This window comes from Crocodylus siamensis, chromosome 3 (genome assembly GCF_052110815.1).
Source record: "Crocodylus siamensis isolate JL-2025a chromosome 3, ASM5211081v1, whole genome shotgun sequence".
Classification (NCBI taxonomy): Eukaryota; Metazoa; Chordata; order Crocodylia; family Crocodylidae; genus Crocodylus; species Crocodylus siamensis.
Genome location: NC_143397.1, coordinates 6,600,289 through 6,621,776, shown reverse-complemented (window position 1 = coordinate 6,621,776; position 21,488 = coordinate 6,600,289). Strand labels below are relative to the sequence as shown.

At 42.2% G+C, this 21,488-nt stretch overlaps 1 long non-coding RNA gene across 1 annotated transcript in view; it reads left to right on the top strand.

Annotated features, from left to right (window-relative positions):
* Window positions 1–14,169, top strand: part of LOC149867949 (uncharacterized) — a 50,791-nt gene extending 36,622 nt beyond the window's left edge. The window contains exons 2-3 of the long non-coding RNA XR_016440936.1: window positions 12,974–13,376; window positions 13,875–14,169. This is a non-coding gene — a long non-coding RNA (uncharacterized LOC149867949). The remainder of the gene's footprint in view (window positions 1–12,973; window positions 13,377–13,874) is intronic.
* The last annotated feature ends 7,319 nt before the right edge of the window (window positions 14,170–21,488 follow it).

Sequence of the window (21,488 nt, the reverse complement as noted above, 5' to 3'; positions counted from 1 at the left end):
GATCTGATCTGCTATCCCACCAATCACACCTCCTGCCATGCTATAATGCACAGTAGGACAAGAAATTTTGGGATTGAGGACCAGTCTCCAATCCTGCCATATTTTCCCGGACCGAGGAAGCCCATATTCTCGGTCTCCCTCTGCACTGGCAAGTGTGTCCAATAATCAGCTGGCTCTGGGGGCCCACTGAGCACTTCGAGCCTCCAAACCCCATGGGATGCAGGAATTGCACCAAGGTCAATTCAGACTCTGGTGAAGTCCACTCTGCCACCTGTTCATTTTAAGTCACAGTGGAAAAGAGCCAAACAAATTACACATTTTTGTCTGTTTTGCTTTCTGTTGTACCATTTATTGCCTGAACATGTGGCTGGGTTATACTTTAAGTCACAATTGAACTGGTTAACTGGCTAGTGTAGTGGGGCTTCCCCACCTTCTTACTAGAGGGGTGGGGATGCTTTGGCTTTCCCTTCCCCCCTTTCTCTTTCCTTTCAATCCCTCCCTTACCCACCCTTGGGGTTTCCTGTTCACTCTATCCCTTTGAGGTGTCTCCCTGCCCACATTGGGTGTGGTCTTCCCTACTCCTACCCCCTTGCTCTCGCTTTCTCTCCTTCTCTTTGCACCCCTGCATCATTTGGTCACGAGTACTCATGTTTCAGGGTGCTACCACACCCCATTAGCATGCTTAGGATTTTTTAAACAAGATGGCCATTGGGTCCAGGCACTGTCGTCCTCTGATGACCCCAGGGTAGAAGTAGAGGAGCTGCCTCAGGCCAGAAAAATGGTCTGGCTGTAGCAGTCCTGGAGCCACAAGCTCCATGAAGAGAGTCAGAGGGCCTGACTTCAGAGCCAGGGAGAAAGGGCTGGATGGAAGATGGGCATAAAAGACCAGTGACTGTGCTGGGAACCAGATAAGTTCTGGAATTTATTGTTCTTTTCAGTTTTGGATGAAGAGTGCTGTCCCAGGATGAGACAAAAAACAAAATGACTGACCCCAGTTGTGAGTCAAGGCAATGCCCAGGAGTGTGGGTGATTCATGACCCAGTGGTCTGGGTTGCTCCTATAGGTGAAATGAAGGCCACTGAAAGTGGGGTGCTCAGGAGGCACCCCAAAGCTCAAACACGATTGTGAAGGCAAAATGCAGAGACTAGGGGTACCTGTACAGCTACACTGAGGCTGATCTGATGCACTGTAATTAATCAAGTAATCTGGAGCATGATAATTACCACACTCCAGCAGACTCCAGCGTCATGTGAATTAATGTCCCTGTGCACAAAATGGTGATGTGGGCACTTTAACTAAAGCTCGTTGAATGATCTTTAGTTAAAGTGCTCCTGCCACCATTTTTCAGCATGGGGGATGCTGATACACATGATGCTACAGGCGCTCTAATTAGAGCAGGTCTTGGACCTCCTCTAATTAAAGTGCCCCCCTGCCACCTCCCAGAGCACGTGTATAAATGCCCTGGGAGATTAGCTCTGAGTCTGGCAGAAATAAGCCAGCCAGGACTGAAAGCCGGTGGCAGGACACATGGCAGCAGGCCCTCAGGCCTGTGACATGCCCACTACACCTAAAGCGTGCAGCCCTGAATAGCAGGCTCTGAGCTAGTAATCACAGTTAAAGAAAAAAACGGGCCGATGCCAGGAAGACCCCAGCTCAGACATGGCCCTGGTATCTGAGAGTCTCCTCACCCGGGAGAGGCCTTTCCCCACCCACTTGTTCCATCAAGTCATGAAAGGAGAGAGTACAGACAAGAGGTGGAGGGAGCCAGACGGATCAAAGAGGCTAGCAGGTAGAGATCCTATAAAAGCGGGTACACCGTGCCAACACCTCAGGCAGTGCACAGTTAGCTAGTTAAGTCTTAAGTGTAACTTCTGCCAGGGGCCATGGGTTATTGCAAAACATACTCCAGTAGTGTGTAATTGTTGGTAGCCACAAAATTTTAGAAAAACTTTAGAAGGGTTTTTGCATCCATATATGTCTATCAGTGGCAATAAAGGCAATTCCATATAGAGATCAAATGCTGTCTTTTTTTCTGCCATGCCAGGTAATGTTGGTAGCCCTTCTGTGACTGCCATCAGCTGTCATGACAATTTTTTGACCATGTAATTCAGAGGGCAGGAGGGATGTATCCCATGCAACACTCAAGCTATTGGAGTCCTCCAGCAAGCGTCAGCCTCATCCAAGATAAACCCATATCAGAATAGAGGGCTTAATTTACAACAAGGTTTTATATTCCACAAATAATTTATTAAGATACAGAACATTCATCCGCTGGGATTTAGAAATAAGCCCATATCCTGTACAGATTGCACATTTCAGCTTCAAATTGGAAACAAAGGACTCACCAAACATTATTAACACAGATGCAGCCTTGTAATAGATACTAAGGGTGGCTTCCAGCTGAGACAATCTCAGCAGGGCTCCTGCAGGCTCAGCCAGGGGGAGGCTCCCTTTTGGCAGAGCTGGTAGAGCCCTCCGGATTGAAAAGGATCTGGGTTGAATGTTTGGCTGCAATAATGTTCAGGATGTTTTCTATATAGAGAGCCGTCCGTCTTCTGCTATTGCCTTGACTTTTTTTTAACTTTTCACCCAAATTGAGTGACAGTGAGGTGGAAATTTGCTAATTAATCTGGTCCTGTGTATGGCCACGAGCTGCCAGAAACAACCCAAGGATAGGTATAGAAATGGAGCAAGGCAAATGCACTATAATTCAGAGTTGGTGCTGTGGGATTTCTGCTACTCCTAGCAGCAGAGAAACAGATTTCATTAACGAGCACCCAATAGGTGATCAGAGATCATTGCTGTTTCTTGACTGGGATTGATTAGGGCACTATCTTTTATTGGAGCAACTACGTACTTGGGATCAAGTTAGACAAGCTTTCCTTCTGGACAAGCACAAACAGGGTATGTTAGAGGTCTGTCTGCAAGGGATTGTGAAGGGGCAGAAAGTTTTAAAAACACCAACCAAACAAAAAACCCTACATCTGCACCCTGACTGCTTGGGACAGAGCAATTACAGCCTGTTATGGGTCAGTTCCAGCTGCTGTGCAGGAGTGCTCCTGGATTCATTGCTGAAGCTGTCCATTCACATATGTGAATAATTTTTTTCTACTGTCACCACTTGGTTAGAGTGCTCCTCCCATCCAGATGGATGGTCCCCTGGCCTCGGGTTTTCATGTCTTCATTGCTTCCTGTCTGGACTGCAGAAACATAATCTAGCTGTAAATGGGGTCACTGGTCCTCAAGGAGAGATCAGCTCATACAGAGTGCTCCAGTATCATCACCAATTATCACAGTGGAGATAACCAATCTGTCCTGCTTTTGCTACACTGGCTTCCATAGACTATTGAATCAAACTTAAGACTCCATCCTTATCACCAACCCTTATCACTGGATTGAATCAAACCATATCTCCATCCTTATCTTATCCTTGTCACTGGATACACAAAAATCATGGACTAAATATAGACATTGGATTTATGACACATTTTAACCTGCATAACAACTGACTCCCCGGGTAAACCCTTCATTTCTTACCAGCTATGTTCATTCCCTTCCCCACTCCCACTCCTGTCTCTCATCCTTTGATTACAGCTGTCTCCATTCCCCTTCCCCCTCCTGTCTCTCATCCTTTGATTACAGCTGTCTCCATTCCCCTTCCCCCCACCCAACTTGCCTCTCACCTGTTGACCAACCCAATTTACGTTTTAACTGACTGGCTTTCTTGTATAGATACAGTTTTGTGGTTGATTTACTACTCCATCCAGGAAAAGCACAGACCATATGCACACACGTCCTCTGCCTAACAAAGGGTGTTTGTACCCAAAAGCTTGTAAAGAAGAATTTTTCCAACTATTTGAGTTGGAATAAAACATATAATAATAAAAGATGCCGGGTTTACCCAAAAAACTTTGTCTATTCTTATCACCCAGGCACTCCATACCCTGAGTCACTGGGACAGCCTATCTAAATGATTTCCTGAAGCACTAAAAGAAAGACTGTGGTTGACTGTGGTTCAGTCCCATGGCACGATGGAGCTATCTGCATCTTCTGAGCTCCCTTGCATAGCTGACAGAGTTTTTCTGGGTGGCTGGTCTCAGATTATGCAGTAAAAGTCTTTAGAAAAAAGGGCCACTACAAACCTTACCATCTTCGGCTTCGAAGGCAAAGGTAACTTCTTTATCAGTTATGCAGAGCAGCTTGCATATTAATAAATATACAACATGAGAAAACAGCCTACCAGGATAAAACTACTGAGTATGTGGTTCTCCCCTTGGTGACAGGAGGAGAGGGTCAACCAAGCATGACAGATGTTTGTCACATAGTTTAAAGCATCACTTGTAGGTACTAAGGACAAAGCCGATCTTCGGTTATAGGGACCAGCGCCATAGCTGGTGTGTGTGGGATACAGGCATTCTGCAGCCATGTGAAGTGCGACCCCTTTGTGTCAGTAGATTCACCTAGTATTATTTATTCTTTATCAGTAGTACCAAATGTCACCAAGGACGACCAGTAAGAGCCAGCCGTGTCCTTGAGAGACGTCATTCTAGAGTAGATGGACCTAAGAGAGCTCTTGATTCTCTGAACAAGTTAGCCTACAAGGTGCCTGCCTTCTGCCTAACTTTGTTTAACATGAAGAAATAGTTATTATCTTTTTTTCTGCAGATGAGAAACTAAAAGCCTAAGAGTGAAGATGGCTGGCCTAAATTACCCAGGGAATTTGTGCCAGGCACAGACATCTTCTACTCCCCTTTCCACTGACTGGCTGAGAAGACCTACTATCAGATAAAACAGCAAAGTGGGAAAGCCTGCTATTTTTAATATATTTCACCCAAAACTCTCAAAGACCCAGCTCCTAGGGGTGTACATAAAGGTATCTATTGATCTCACCTGGGTCAAAGTGCTTTGCAACCATTTAGTTAACCTCACGATCCCCCTGGTAATCCAAGGAGTAGCAATACACTTATCCTGTTTCCCCTTTAATAAACCCTTTTCAGTCCATAGTTGGACAAAGACTTCCATCATTAACTGCCACTTTTTCTGCTCCCATTTACTCATACATTCATTTGCAGGTGTGTAACAAGAGCTACAGAGAAATGACTCATCTATTGTCACACAGCAAGGCAATGGCAGAGGCAGAAAAAAAAAGCTACAAGCATCACGTTCCCAGTCTCTTGCCTCAGATCCAAACCATAAAGGTCTGGAAATGGAAAAATGTAAATGGCAGCATAGAACAATAATTGCATTAAAATCTCAAGCACTCATTAACAATGAAGCAGAGCTAGGAAATTGTTGTGCTTTATCATCTGACAAAGCAAAAAAAAAAAGGCACAAAAAAAAAATCAATCTACATTCAGTAAGCTGCTGAACTAAAATCATACTTGGTCTGCTGTCTGAATTCAAAGGGCTTCAGAAGTCATATGCCTTATTTTTTCATACCTTGTAACTATCAAGGAGACTCTTCTCCATATTTTCAGGAAAGAGAATAGTGCCTTCCATCTACCAGGAGAATCTAAATCCCCATGTTATTCAAAAAAAAACAGACTTTGAAATTAACAGTAAGGCACAGGAGCTGAATTTTAAAAATGTTTTTAAAGGGAATTTTTTTTTTTTTTTACCTGAGATTACATTTGATGTACCAAACTATTTAGAAGCAATTGGAATAGGCAGTGAACCATTCTATCCAGTGGTTCATGAATATCAGAGATAGTAAGTGTAGTACTCAGGCGAGGTCTGTACATGGCAATAACTGCAGATCAAATGTGGCTTTGTATCCACTTGTACAATACATAATTTCTAAAAGGCTCCGGCTTCCATAGAGACATGCCTGAAAAGCAGCTGAGGATTTCTTTGTAGGCGAACTATAATCATATGAGAAATAATAGCAATTATAATGTATTAAATAAATACAAACTCACACATTAGGCTAGTAAAAGCCCGGGACAAATATATGAACTTGTTACCAAATAATAAGAGTTGCTTCATCTTGTTAGTTAATCTTTTCAGGAAAAAGGGACCACAATGTTAACTGTGATAAAACTGAAACTCAGTTATATACCTGAGCTGCACCCGCAGAGGAAAAAGGTAAGAACTCACAGTTTGACAAAGGAAAGCAGTATTTTTTCTGAAACCACAGCACTGCAAAGGTGATGCAACTGAGTGGTTAAAAACTCAAGCTCAGGACTGAGGAAATTATGTTAATAAATGTGAGCGAGGTTGTATACAATGAGTGTTTGACAGAAGCAAAATTCAAGCCAAGGTTGAGATTCGGTGGACTGGATTCTTACAAACATTGGCAAAAGAGCAAGGGTAAAAGTAGTAGGAATCTTATCTGATCAGCTATGCTTGCAAACCAGTCACTGGGTTTCTCTGCTTTCTGGATTTGATTTAAAGGGGACTTAGGTCTTCAGCACTGACAACCCAGAGCAGCTACATTATACTTAGTTTAAGCTACCATGGTTCAGACCCTCTTCTTTGAAGATCCCTCGTTCAATCTGCTATGGCAACCCAGCTGATGATCATTATATTCTCATGCAATGATTACACTCTCATACTCAAGGGTGGAAGTCCAGTTCAGCCCAGGTGCCCTGCCACAGCGATAGAGAATAATGACAAAAGTCAGTGGGGTGCTTGCATGCAAGGGATGTAGTGCCAAAAGTCAGGATGTGAAGAGGGTAGTTGAAAAGATCAGTGATGAGGAGGAGAGAAGACCGTCTGTCAGTGAGATTTTGGACACGAGGATCTTATCTTCTTGATAATTTCTGCAGAGATCAATCTTGAAAGGAAAGGTAGTTTGTTGTGTTGCTAACTTTCTGCTCAAGTGACCATTTCCATGGGGAGCCTCATTGCGAGGGGGTCCAAGAGTGGACACTTGTTCCAGAAGCCTTGACATCATGGGTCCATTGCAGATTTGTTCATGGGTGCCATCTGTTCACAGAAATGGTTGTCTAAAGCTCTGCTATATAACACTGTTTCTTCAAATGATCATTTTAACTTAACTTAAAAATCACAAAAGAGAGGCAAGATCATTCAGGAGCCGTATGACTTGCCTTTGACTTGGGAGATGCAGATTGACTTTCTGGCTCTTTCTTCTTGGGCATTTCATCTCATCTGTGTCTGAGCTTCCTCCATGCAAAATGAGGGAAATACCCTTTCCCTACCTCACAGGGATGTTGTAAGGGTTTGTGAGGTTCTCAGATGCTGCGGTGATGGGAGCACATACATATGTGAGGAGGAAGCTCTGCAAATCTAACACCCAAAATATTTGCATGTTTCTCCCAAAGACAATACACAAAGTCACATAGACTATTTATTCTTTGGAAGCCACTATGAAAATAAAGTTGGGCGTCTGGTTCTCACTGGAACACCCACGTCCATCACTATAGTTTGCATTCATTAACATGCTTGGTAGGGAACTACAGCATAGGTAGCAGGGAGCAAAGCAGTCTTTGAAGAAAGAAAAAGCCTTTCACACAGGTGACCCTGCAACCAAGTGTAGAGAAGTTTGCATTGTCAGTGCTCCTACTATAGTTATTCTACAATACAAGGACTTTGGTTTTCAGGGCTAAGAATCTGGTTCCTTTCAGCCGTAATACATTCATTTTGTGCATGTATTCATTTTTGAGTCTCTCTCCCTCTCTTTTTTCCTGTATGAATATTAAGCATGTTATTCTCTGTATTCTACATTTCAAATATTTTACTGTGCAGCTACCTTCGAAGCTTTCTATTTAGAAAAAAAAAATCTTTGCTTCTTCAGAGTTCATGCTTTTTTTTTTTTTCTTTCTTTCTTTTTTTTAATGTGGTCGAAAGCAGGACTGTCTGACTTTTAAGAGCCTGGGGGCTTCACCTGCATAGACCATTTGCTCCCCAGGGCTGCACACTTTCTGGGTGCATCCCCACACTGCACCAGAGGTCCTCAAGCCATGCACATTACCCTCCCCACCCCATATTTTATCATGCAGCATGCACAGATGCCCCACCCCACTGTGCTCCACCATGAATGCTCCCTCTTTTTTCCCCCCCGCACCCTCCCTGCTGTAATGTTTCAAGCCGTGCAGGAAGGTTCCCTTTCCCTGTTGCACTGTGCCACACTCGGATGACCCTCCATGTGCCAAGTGCCTTGTGTGTAGCCCAGTCACCTGCCCAACTCCCCAAGCCGTGGGCTGAACTGTGCCGCCCCGCAGAGGGGTTGGAGCAGGATATACACCGGAGAAGGGAGGGACACCTAGAGCTTTTGGCTGCTGCGTCTGCAGCTGCAGCAGTGTGGGCAGTGGTGGCCAGCCAAAAATCTGGGGGCTGCAAACACACCCCTCACAGGCCTGCTGTCTGCCAGATGAACAGCCCTGGTATAAAGCAACAAACCCTAATTACAATTCCAGGCTTAAAAAACAAATCAGTCTTTCGATTAAGTCATTCCACACTTGGACCAATATGGACGGTGATCGAGAAAAGGGAAACTGGCACAACATACACATATGCATATGTACGTATGCATGTAGGACATATAATTAATGTCCTAAAATAGGCTATTTATTGGTGAAGCAGTCTGAATCAAGAAGTGATTACTTTTGAAGTAAACAGAGCTGCTAACCACATTCTGCAAAGGAGACAGTTTTCCTTAAAAAACAAACCAAAAAATCCTTGTAAAAATGGCCCTCTTGCATTTGGATTTTCTCTCTTTATATATATATATATATATATGTGTGTGTGTGTATAGTATGTGTATATATATGTACACACACTATATCTATATTTCCACATACATATACACATATATATGCATATATATATACGCATACATACACACGCGTATGTACAAACATACATACGCACATATATATATATACAAACATATAAGCACACACACATATCTACACATATACATACACATATGTATGCAGATATATGTGTGTGTCTCTATACACACATACGCACATACGTATACACATATATATACAGACACACATATATGAAGAGAAAATCCAAATGCAAGAGGGCCATTTTTACAAGGATTTTTATTTTTTTTTAAGGAAAACTGTCTTCTTTGTTTGTGAAATGTGGTTAGCAGCTCTGTTTACTTCAAAAGTAATCACTTCTTGATTCAAACTGCTTCACCAGTAAATAGAATATCTTAGGACATTAATTATATGGGGGAGAAGTCTGTGCGAAGGAGCTGTTACAATTCATTACTGTACAAGAACTATCCAGAGAAGGGAGAAAATGTAAGGATAGAGATAATTGTTATTGCCTCAGCTTCTTATGGTATTGGGATAGATGGATTGGAAATGGGTTATCTTTCTCCTTAGTAATAAAGTGAGTACATATACACACACAGCACAAAGAGGAAAGTTAAAGTGTAGCCAAACAGCATTACATCAGCCAAGCTGCTGGCTGTCTGCTGGGAACTCAGAAGAGAAAGGCAATTGCAGGTGTGATACAATGCTGTGGGATTAACCTGTTAGTGGCTCGTTTTCCCCAAGACCAAGGAAATAAATAGATCTGCCTTTTGGCAGATGTAGGAGACTGTGCGAAAAAAAATACTAGGGGTGTAGATCCAACTTTGCCATGGACTTAATTGGCAACATTTGGCTTTTCTGTTCAGTCCTACACACGTCCACAAAATGCAAAGGAATAATACTCATTCACCTCAACAGAGTACACAAGAGGTTTCATTTCTGAACATCTGTCCATAACTCCATTTCTTGATGTGTAATGGTGAAGCTAGGCCACAGCAGAAGCACTCAGGGCACGCCCTGGTCAGATGCCAACGAATCTGTGAATCCTGCTAAATACCTTGTCACAAGGATACGGAAAAGGGAAGTGGTGGAGCTCAGTATGTGGAGCCCTGGGCCTTTACAGGATCTGCTGGGCTAGAGGGATTTCTCATCCCACAGAATGAAACACTTTTAATGTCACTGAACGACTGTAAAATAGACGATTCACACAGAACAGATGGGCTTTTTAAAGACATGAGAGCACTTCTCCCATATATATTTTTTTTTTCAGTGCAGATTAGGGTGTGCGTGTGAATCTGCCTGACTTCAAACAATGATGAGAAATGGTGAGGAAGAAAATCACCACCATTTTCATCAGAAAGTCTAGTGGGTTTTTTTGGTTGAAAATATGAAAACTGAAAATGTCATTGAAACTGGTAAAACAGGGAATCACAGAAAAGTGGAGCTAGGCAGGAACTCCAGAGGTCAGCTCATGTCTGTCTAAATCATCCTAGGCAAGTATTTACTAATTTGCTCTTAAAAACTTCCAAGGATGAAAATTGTACAACCTTTCTAGGTAGTCCATTGTATGGCTGAACCTACCTCATAACGCAAAAAATATTCCTAACATATGACTTAAAAGTTCCTTGTTGACATTTAAGACTACGTATTACTCCTTGCCCTATCCCCTTCAGCCTCCTATCACCACCACCTTTATAAGCAACCAGTAGGTATATGAAGACAACTATCGGTCCTCCTGGTCTTCTCTTGCCCAGACTAAATGTACCCAGTTCTTCCAACCTTTGTAAGTCATGTTACTAGACCTGCAAATGCAGCTTGACCAGAAAAATGAAACCTCTATAGTTTCAGCTGAAGATAGAAATACTTTGGGGTCCAAACTGCCAAGAAAAATTAAAAGAATCTTAGGGAGGGAAATAATCTGTTACCTTACAAAAAATTAAACATTATTAACACCTCCTATGAAAATTTTCACTTTCCTATTTTAAAACAAAACGCATTTTGATGGGAAATATTCAGCCAGCCCAAATATTCAGCCATCTACACCTACTCTTCGTTATAAAAAACTAAATGTAGACTCTAAAATTGCTGTAGTCCAAACAAGAGGAGTTTTTGCCTATTAGAGTTGAATGTTGTGGATCAGAAGGAAGTGTTCTCCACTTATTATATTCACTGGTTTTGTTTATTATGATAATAACACCAACAAAAAATAAAGCTCCATATTGCTGTATTCTCATTTGTAAAACCATTCATATTTAAAGAACAATGCTTCATTCCAAAGCTGAAAAATGGTTTTCGCTAGGGTCCTACCCTACCATTTAATCCAATATTTAGAACATGTTTCTACAGTGAAGTATTCCCACTAGAAAACTTGCAAGTTTAAAAGTGTGCAATTTATTTCAGTTTAACTAGGCCATAACAATGCCCTCAAGTGGATACATATCTGTAATCTCCAGCTATTCATCTGAGCACTGTGTTTTCAAACTGAGAGCTGGATCCTCCAAGTTGTCTGGTATTGTTTCTGTGTGGCTTGTCTTTAACATCTTTTCAGCAAGAGCAGGATGCCATCCAAGAATGCATTTTGCGGTAATGAAACACTTTCTGAATGCCACCCAGTGTGCTGCAAAGGGCAAACCTTCTGCTCATGTCCAGCTCAAATAACCACATTTAGGGATCTCTGTGGGAACATTTGGAAGAAGAGTCCAAATCCATGGGACACAAGGAAGGAGCAAAGTGGCTTCACAGAGATGCAGTCACTCCACGTAAGCCAAAAAAGGAGTCAATTGGTTTTCATCTGATAAGTAAGTCTGGTTCAGGTATAGCATCTAACTACTGCTCTTATACTGCAAGTTAGATAGTGGTCTCAAACACTGCCCTACCTGGAAATCTAAGAGGTATCTGTGCCTCTTCTGGAGTTTGAGAGAGCACAATATCTGCATCCCTCTGTACTAACCACAGTCTGGTAGAAAGTAGGAAAGGGGCTGGACCATCCCCCTCATCTTGGACAGGCTAGTGGTGATGCCAAGTGGTGATACAAGGACTCCATCATGCTTGATTCCTTTCTCAAAGACATTGTTCTCTCCCTTCTTTCTCATAGGGATGTGCAAAGCTTCGGTCCTGATTCGGTGGCCAAATCTCCGACTCTGAATTGAATCAGAGGACACTTTAATCTCTCCAGATTGAATTGGAGCCCTCCAAATCAGTTTGGCGAGATTCGGAAAGATTCAGCGATTTGAACATAGACACAGCTTTAAATGTATTTTCTACAGAACTTTAGGTACCAGGCAGCTCATGAGTGCTGCGATGCTGGGGTGGATGGAGCGTCCCAGAGGATCACGGAGGGCTCCTCAGCATGCTCGGCAGCAGACCCAGAAAGGGACCAGAAGCACATCTGGTTCCCTTCTGGGTTTGTTGCCGAGCATGCAGGGGGACCCTTCTGTGGGATGCTCCATCCCACAGCACTGGAGTGTTCACAAGCCATGCTGGTACCTCGAGGTATGTAGAAAAAACATTGAAAGCTGTGTCTATGTCTGAATCGCTGATTCTCTGAATCAGCTTCGAATCTTCAGATTTGGATTCAGCCCAACTGAATCAGGGGCAGTGATCTAAATCAATGAGTCGAATCACTCTCCCCAATTCAGGTCAAATCTGAATCTGAATCAAATAGGACCCGCTTCGCCCACCTCTACTTTCTGAACCCATGGCTATGCTAGCACAACCTGGCCCTACTTTCTGACCCACTGCTGGTGCTCTCTGTTGCTCTCTCAGATATTTTCCAACCTTTCCTGTATGATCTTAGCTCTCTTCAAGGCCTTTATCAGGCAAGTTTCTGTGAGTAGATGTGATTTCTTTTATTAGACCAACTGAGCAGTTGGCAAATAAAAGTCTTAGCAAGCTATTGGGCTTTAAAGGCCTTTGGGCACTTTCTCAGTTTTTCTGTCTAGCCTAACTTTTGTCTTAGAGCTTCTTGTGGCTTTTTATAGTTCTGTGTCCTGCTAATATTAAGAATTGCTGGAAAGTTTGCCATGCCCTCACCCTTGACCTTAAGAGACTGTTAAGTCTCATCATTGGAGGTTTTTAACATGCAGATTAGACAACCGGTTGTCTGGGATGGTTTAGGCAGGAGTGGATCCTACTTTGAGCAAGGGGTTGGCATTGTTGAGCTCTTAAGGTCCCTTCCAGCCCTATTTGTCTGTGAGTATGAATGTGTTACTATTTTGAGATATTCTCACTCTTCGCAGGGATCCTGGGGATTGACAAGAGCCACTTCCACGTAGTGATCCCCAGTAATGTCTCTGACAGCCAAGAGCTCCTGAATCAACAAAAATGCCAACGTGCACAAAGATAAAGATGCAAACACCATTTTTATCATATGAAAGAAGAACGGATCCCAACCACCTCTGGTATTCCCCAAGTCTTTCCAAATACCCCCTTTGAGGTTTTTTGTTGTTGTTGTTGTTTTTTTAACTCCTTTACAATATATCTTCTTCCTCCTCTCACCTACCAAGTGATTGAAGTAAATGTGCTGATAGGAAGGTGCCTACAAAGATGTTCACTGATTTGTGCAGATATCCAATGCCTGTTTTGCAGCAAGCCTAAGGATGCTCTAGTAAAATGCACCTCCTGCGATGCTGAATGAATCAGGTACATTCCAGCATTTCACAGATTTCAAAGGAACATTAATGGCTGATGGTAGCTCAGCAGGAGCAGCATAGGGACTGTGACCCTTTCTATAAATACGGAAGCAAAGACACAGACAAACAATTGAAGCACTAACCGCTGCGGAAACAAAAAGGTTCTTAAACAGGTCCTGAGTCTGCCATTATTCCCACGCATTTTATATTACAGCCCTCTGCACCCTTTGTACTAACAGTTAAGACGACCCCATCACGAAGATGGAAGGGAGAGTTTAAGGGCCATTGAACACTGTGATTTTTCCCACTGTATCACAATTACAGAAAACCTGTGCTAAATAACATGGTGTTGGTCTGCTGTAAAAATTCACAGTGTTTGTGCAAGCTACACATTTCTCAAAGAGAATTTTTTTTTGTGGGGAGGTACTCATGGTTTAGTTCTGCAGTGTAGCAGTCAGACAGTTGAACTCAAAGTAGCTGTAACCTCACCTCATTCTTTACACTTTAGGACGAGACACCACCCCTGAGCAAAAGCATGAATGTGAGCCTCCATGAAGATGAGAGAATCTAAGCCACAGATCCAGATATGAACCTTATGGTGGAGAAATCATGCACCAGATTCAGGTTCTGGCTCCAAATCTGACAGCGGCCGTCTTGGACATCACATTAGGGAATGCTCTGAGGCTGAAAACTGGTGATGCTACAGCTTGAGCAATAAAGGACAGGGCTTTTTAGCTAGGTTTGGAAGAGGGTCAGATCCTGTGTGGATTGTCTCAGAGAGCAATGTGTTGTACTCATTTACCAGCAGGCTCCACAAACATCTTCAGACTTCAGGAAAGTAGGCACTTCTTCCTGGCGTAATACACAATTGTCCCAAGATGTTTCAATCTTTGTATTTTTTTAAAAGAAGTATCAGGTTCAACTATACAAAGAATAGTCAGTAGGTCTCTGTGAAGCAGGTGACTCTTGAGACTCTCAAAAGGTGGCTAGATGTGAGAACAGGTTTAAAATTACACCATCAAGAGAAAAGAGGGATTTATATCATCCACGCCTCTACTCCAGCAGCCATCCAAGACAAATGTTTGTCTAATGTCCACTTAAAAGATTTCCAGTCATGAAGGTTCAATCCCCTTTGTGGGTACCGTGCTCTGGTGCTCGACCACCCTCACTGGTAGGAAGGTCTGTCTAAAATCTAATCAAAATCTCCTCTGCTAAAATGGAAGGCTCCTACTTCTTCCCTTGCCTCATATGGATAAGGAGAATAACTGTCTGCTACATTTTAATGTTTTCAGATGAAAACATCTTCCCATAGGTACCCAGAGACTATGAATTCCCTAACTTCCTCTCTGATGAACTTGTAAATGGCTTCGCTCTGTCATTCTGAGTCATGGTTTAATGCTTATGACTCATTCTTTTACCTCTTTTCTGAAACTTCTTCTTTCCCCAATTCTTTTTTCCATTCTGTAAAATGGAAATAATAACCCTCATCTATTTCATAGGATCAGGTCCTATTATTTCCCTAATTCTTAATTTCACTATTATGTTCAGATACTAAAAGGGGAATAAGTGTATTATGCTTTTGACAACCATTTGAAAAAGCAAATATTGTGTTTCCAAATTTAAAGTCCCTGTTTCTCCTCCCTGTTGCTTTTCAACCTCATAGGAAAAAGGAAGGACCGGGGGAGCAATTGGGGGAGGGATAGGTAATGAGAACCTTAATTGTTCAGGAACCACTGGATGGTAATTCATGAAATGTGTCTCAACACTTTCTGCTTGGTTCATTCCCTCCCATTCCAGTACTAGTGTGGCAAAGGAGTCACTTTGAAATATCTTGGTAGCCAGGACACATGTACGTGTGTACTATGTTGCACTGAAATGACCAACAACTGTAATATGGTGATCACAGTTTAAAGAGTGAAAACATCATTACTTCTAATTGTTGATATAGTTTTTCTAAAGCAATAATCCCACCCCTTTAATGGTTACATTTTCAATGGTGTTAGAGTAGTATTGAAAGAACTAATTCTTCCTCATCTTAACTTGGTTTCATTCTGCAGTCCAAAGCCAGCGATACCATATCTCAGCAGCTTTCCATATGCTGTTTTTTCTTCTCTTGGAAAGTGTCTGCTGGGGCTAGATTCAAGAATTTGCTTCAAGTTTCACAGTAAAGGATGGTGTATTTTCTGTGGTTGTTGTTTTTTGCTGTTATGACCTAAAGCACTATTCAAGAACACATACAGGTCATTATCCCCATTTTAGAGCTATAACAAGAGAGCTTTGGTTGTCCAATTGAGTTGAACAGGAATTATTGAACAAAAAGTGTCTTGGTCTAAAAAAGAGGATACATTAAAAATGACAACATTTTCCAGGAAATTATCTATTTTGGCAAAATAGTCTCACAACCAGGATCTAGTTTTTTGGGCAAAAATGAAAGAAAGAATTAGAAAAGGAGCCCTTTGTTGCATCTAATATCTCACCACCTGCAACTCTCACCTGACTGTTGAAGACCTGGGCTCAAATTCTCTTCAAGTTTTGTTTGTGTGGGTGTGTATGTGTGTGGGTGTGTATTGCAGTTCCTTCTTGCTTCCCAGAGTGACTTACCCAAATCTTGTCAACAGATTTACTGATGGAGCAAGTCAGAGGAGATGGAGGGGGCAGAATATGGATGTTCTTTTAGAAATGCATTGCCCTGGACCTTGAACTGAATTACTAGTAGAGCAAGAGCAGAAGTAGGAGTGCAACTAAATTCGCATGCAGATCTTCCAAGAAACTTAGAGAAGCAACAATAAATTGTCGGCACTACCATAGTTTCATGCATGCCGTGTTTTCTGCTGAACTGATGTAATAAGAGCAAGAAATGAACTTTGCAGGAATGGTATTTCATATCTGCTCTTTTGTATCTTGCAATATCCTTTCTGGTCAAGTGCCCTATCTCTAGAGCATGTATTGATTTTCACAGCTAAAATACAATGTCTCAGCATGCTGCCCCCCCCCCCAACAAGTTCACCCTGTCTTTTAATTATGATACGTTAAAGGCACAGCTCTAACTTGTCTTTAAATAAATCTGTTTTTTTTTTAAATGTTATCACGCTTGCAGTATATTTGCAATAATAAGAGTATAGTATTAGTAGCCCACTTATTTTATTCCTTTCTACAGGGCAATACATTTTTCCATTGTTTAATTAAGCTTCTTATTCATTTCCCCTCCTACAGTCCTTACTACAATTAGGTCTATGCAGTGCTATTCCTTTTACATCACTGGTGTCCACAGTTGAAACCATATATTCAATCCAGTGCTTTTACTTATTTTATGACCCAGTAGAACACACATTTACCTGTATGCATGACCTTTATCCATGCCTGCAATGGTACTACCATGTGAATAAGTATTACTTATGTGAGGTATGGACTGCAGGAGACCTCTTTCTCTCTCTCGACTTCTGCAATAAGCTTCAGTCTTCATCCCTATTGTTCCCACTGACTTAGAGGGACTGGTCAAAGGAATGAAAGCTGGAGGATTCTGGTCAGAAGGAGTTGTTGAGTACTTTGTTCAGTAGCCACAACTTCTGCTGATGCTCAGTTGCTTCGTTATGGAAGTTGCTAAATGCTTTCAACTGCTAGTGATTTCCAATGAGAGCCTGAAGGCACTTTTCTTCTTGTAAGGATGATCTGCTTTAGCAGCAAAGAAATCCCTTGGTATTCAAAGTGCCCCATTCCAATGAAAAGTCTGTAATTATCTTTGATGGAAACTGGATCAGGCACTACTAGTCTTGCACCACTCAGGATAAGACTCATCGAATGAAATCCTGGCCCCACTTAAGACTGGGGGAGGTCAGTGGTGTTATGATTTCACCTTTACTTTGCACTGAATCCCAAGTTTCTTTCAAGTACAGAAGCATTAATCAGAGGGAAGCCATGGACCTCATAGCTGCTATTCTGGTTGACAGCAATACCAGCAGAATGAATTGTCTCCTGGGCTTCTTTATGGCCAAATTAAACTGGTCCAGTGGCACCTAACATTTTTCCAGAATATGTAAAGTGGCTAGAATTACTCTTCTGAAAGCTAACTTTCTTGAGCAATGCCCCAGCACACCCACAATACCCACATTTGCACACTTCCTTTCCCAATTGTGCTAAGCTTTGGGGGGAATAAGGTGCACATAGACTGTAGTACCGAGTCTGATGCCTTCTTTTCGCTAATGCATTGCTTGTGTTTATATGAGCCTTAAAGAACAAGAGTGGCCGATACCAGTCCTATTTTCATACACAGACTATTCCACAAAAAACATTATTACGTGCCAGACCTCTTTCACCTATTTTAACAGCCTCTTCACACTTACAAACAGGATGCCATATAACACTATACTTTAGATGCCCATCATGGCACAGGCACACCTGTCAACGCCGATAATCCCCTTGGGAGAAAGATCCCCGGGCTCTGTGACTAATGCACATTCACAATTCAGCACTGAAATGCCATGAACTGCATCCCTTTGTATACACACAAATTTCCTTTCATTATATTCACTGGAGAAGGGACATTCGTATCTCCTTCCTTGACAAGCAGGATCTCCCAAATCACTTCTGATTACAATCACAGCTCTACCAAGTTTACCCCAACCAATCCCTCTGCCTTTCAATACAGCTGCACCTAACATACTGAACACAGTTGGAGAGCATGTAGGCAATTCCCAGTGGCTATTGACAGCTCTAATTAGCTCTCTCTAAAAACAGAAAGTCATTTGTAACTGGAGACAATTGAATTTATCATTTTTAAAAATGTCAAACAGGATGTTTCAGCAATGTCAAACCACATTTTTTTTCATCTTCCTCCAAAAATGTTAAGTCAAGAAATTTGTCAGTGTTGACTATTTCCTGTGGAAAAAAAAAAGTTTTGTTTTCAGTGAATTTTCATTTTCTTACTAAAAATGCGTCAAAACATTTCCAACCCATGGGTTACGGAGTGGGGAAGAAGATGCAGGAGCTAGTGTGGACTCAGTGTAGGTGTTTTTTGAAGGGAGGATAGAGATCTGAGAGAAACCAAGAGAGGAAGGAGGTGGTCTGGTGGCTAAGACGCGAGTCTGGAAGACCAGGGGTTTAGTCCACACTGCTCATCGGACTTCTTGGGCAAGTATTTAGGGCAAGATTTACAAAGGGAACTAGGTGCCTAATTCCTACACCAGTTAGATCCTCCAGACCCCATTCAGTTGCCATTTACTCCAACAACAACCTAATGTCATAAGGTTTCTCCTAATTCACATTTCTCCTAATAAGGGGCCAAAGCAATGAAGATGCTATCAGTGAGCACATGCAAACCTGCCTACTTGCTGGTGTCGCTGACCTGCTTGGCCTGTAAGCCTTTTAGGGTGGCCATCATAGAGGACAGTCCGGTTGTCTTCTGTCCTCTACTGATATGAAACCAGATGCCTTTATGTCTTCTATGTTTCTCTTGAAGAGCAAAATAGAAGACATAAAGGTGTTGGGTTTTACATCAATAGAAGACAGAGGACAGAGTAGCAGAGAACTGGAATGCCCTCTATGCTGGTCACTCTAAGGCCATGTGTCCCCATAGAACTAGGTCTTACTTGGTCTATAATGTCTTTTGAGCCCATTTCAACAGGCAATATCTGAGTGTGCCTATTTTACATGAAAGACAGCCAGAGCCAAGACTCTTTGGAGCTTGAAGCAGGCAATATGGTAATCCTAATATACCAGGGCTTTGGGCACTCACCTGGGAAACCCACTTGCAAACCCCTATTTAGCCTAATCCATAATAGATTCCTAAAGCAAAAAAGGTAAAAAGGTATTTAGCTGTTAGATTATGCCTAGTTTCTAAGTGGTACTTAAATAGCCATGAAAGAGCAATTTTGGCACTTCTACAGCTTTTATTCTATTTCCAGAATAAGATCATCCAGGTACACACTGAAAGAAAAGTGGAGGAGGAACAGCCGCCACATTTTAGCCCAATAGCCTACTGGTTAGGGTACTTGCCTGGCAAAACAGAGTGCATCTGTATGTGCCTCTTTTTGGTAGGTTTAGCCTAAAATCACCCTTTTAAGGCATATTAAGGGCACATGTCTGCACATATGCACCCTTAAAAATGGTGATTTAAGGCTATGTGATATGCATAAAGCAGGTATCAAATTTAGGTGTGAATAGCTAAGTCACATTAGTGCACATGTAGATGCACTAATGCACATTAACACTGTGTGAATCAATGGACATACACTGTGCCAATGCATCTGTGCATATGCTAGGGGGACTTAGCTATTTGTAACTCAATTTAATGAGCCTTAATGCTCATTAGTGGGTCCACATGTAGCGGCACACCTAAATCACCTTGATGCACCCTAAGCAAGGGTGCATTAAGTTTAGGCATGCATAGATACATTTATAGACATGCTCACAAAGACAAAGGTTCTCAGCGTCCTTATTCAGTGAGGTTATGAGCCTTTGTCTAATTCTGAGCAGTGGTCTGTAACTACCAAGCCATGATCTAGGCATTGCCCAGAGCCCTCTCCAGCCCTCCTCTTGAAGCTGGCCAATTATGCAGCCAGGAGGGGCTGGAGGAAGAAGGCAGGGACATAATTAGAGTGGGGTGATTGAGACGACTGCCCTGGGTGCCACATGATGACACTGGAAGTACAGCAGCAACTGGAAGCCACCGCTTCTCCTGACCTCAGGCACCTCACTGCATCGCTGCACTGCTGCAAGGAGATAAGCTGGTAGGAGAATATCTCTATGAGATGATTGTGTGCTACATCAGAAGGGTCTATATGTTCTGGTCCATGTTCCTAGTAACTTTTCTTCACCTTGCATTCATCTCTATTCTATTCCCATCTTCGAATGCAGTAGATAGACAGTACTAGGACAATTTCTGCCCCCCAGACATGCGGTGTGAAGGAGGGCCATGTCTGACTGGCCACCGAACAGATGCCAAGCTTCAGGCAGTTCTATGCATCTGAGACAGTGGCTTCCACGTACCACCTCTGCACCGGTCTAGTCTGTGTGATCCCCTATCTCTATCCCAAGCAAAACTCTGATCCTTCACAGGAAGGCAACCCCATGCATCCATATACATCAGGCCCCTGTACACATGCCTTTATATACATTGAACACTAAGTGGAAAAAAATCCTTCCTTACCATTTGAGACAACCTAAAAAGTAGGAGGTTCAGTTATCAACATTACCTCAGTTGAGATCTGCAAGTATTTATAAGCAAGTTTGCAGCTATTTCTGTTCCTAGCTATCCGCCAGACACAGCCATCCCCAGCCCCAGTCTCAACTTACCTGCCTGCAAACATCCTTACGTGGTCTTGCTTCACAGGAACATGTTTACATATTTAATGCATGAGTATTTAGCAAAAACACCTTTTTAGACAGCCCCACACTTCCTCAGTAACATCTGCAATATTGCTTTCCTGAATGGAAAGTGGGTGTTATGCACTAGCTGAGAGAGAGCTCAATTAACTGAAACAAGTTGGGGCACATCAAAGCTCCTGAGATGTGCAGAAATGGTTAAGAACCTGCTGATTTTGTAAAATGCTGGGGTGTTTCTCAGTGGGGAGGGCCATATTTCAGGAATATCTGACTCAAATGGCCTCAAATTTGGGTCACTAACACTATCTAGGATTCCAATGAAGCACATTGTATTGTAAGATAGTCTGAGCAAGCATTGATATGTCAAAGGACTTAGGAGATTTGTCCTTTAAACATTCAGGGCTTTAATAAACTCAATGTTATTAAAAGAGATCCTCCTGCATAATTTGGCCCTCTGTGCAAAACAGTAATTTCGTAGTTTGATTATATTCGCCCTACTTTACCCTAGGTGTTCAATAGACGATAAAGCCGGATTAATTTTACCTTGAATAGGTCACGTTCTAAAACTTCAGGATCTCAGCTCATATTACTCTTAAAAAAAACCCCAGAATATTTATGTTTAAAAATCTATTTACTTGAGGATTTTTATTATGAAATAATACAGTCAGCATGAAACCCCCCCAGAAATAATGGTGCCTATTTTCTCAGTAGTTTTGCTCCCTGTTTAACTTTGAGTCGCACCGGCCTGTGTTGCAAATAATAATAATAAAAAAGCATAAGCACCACATTGCAGATTCAATAC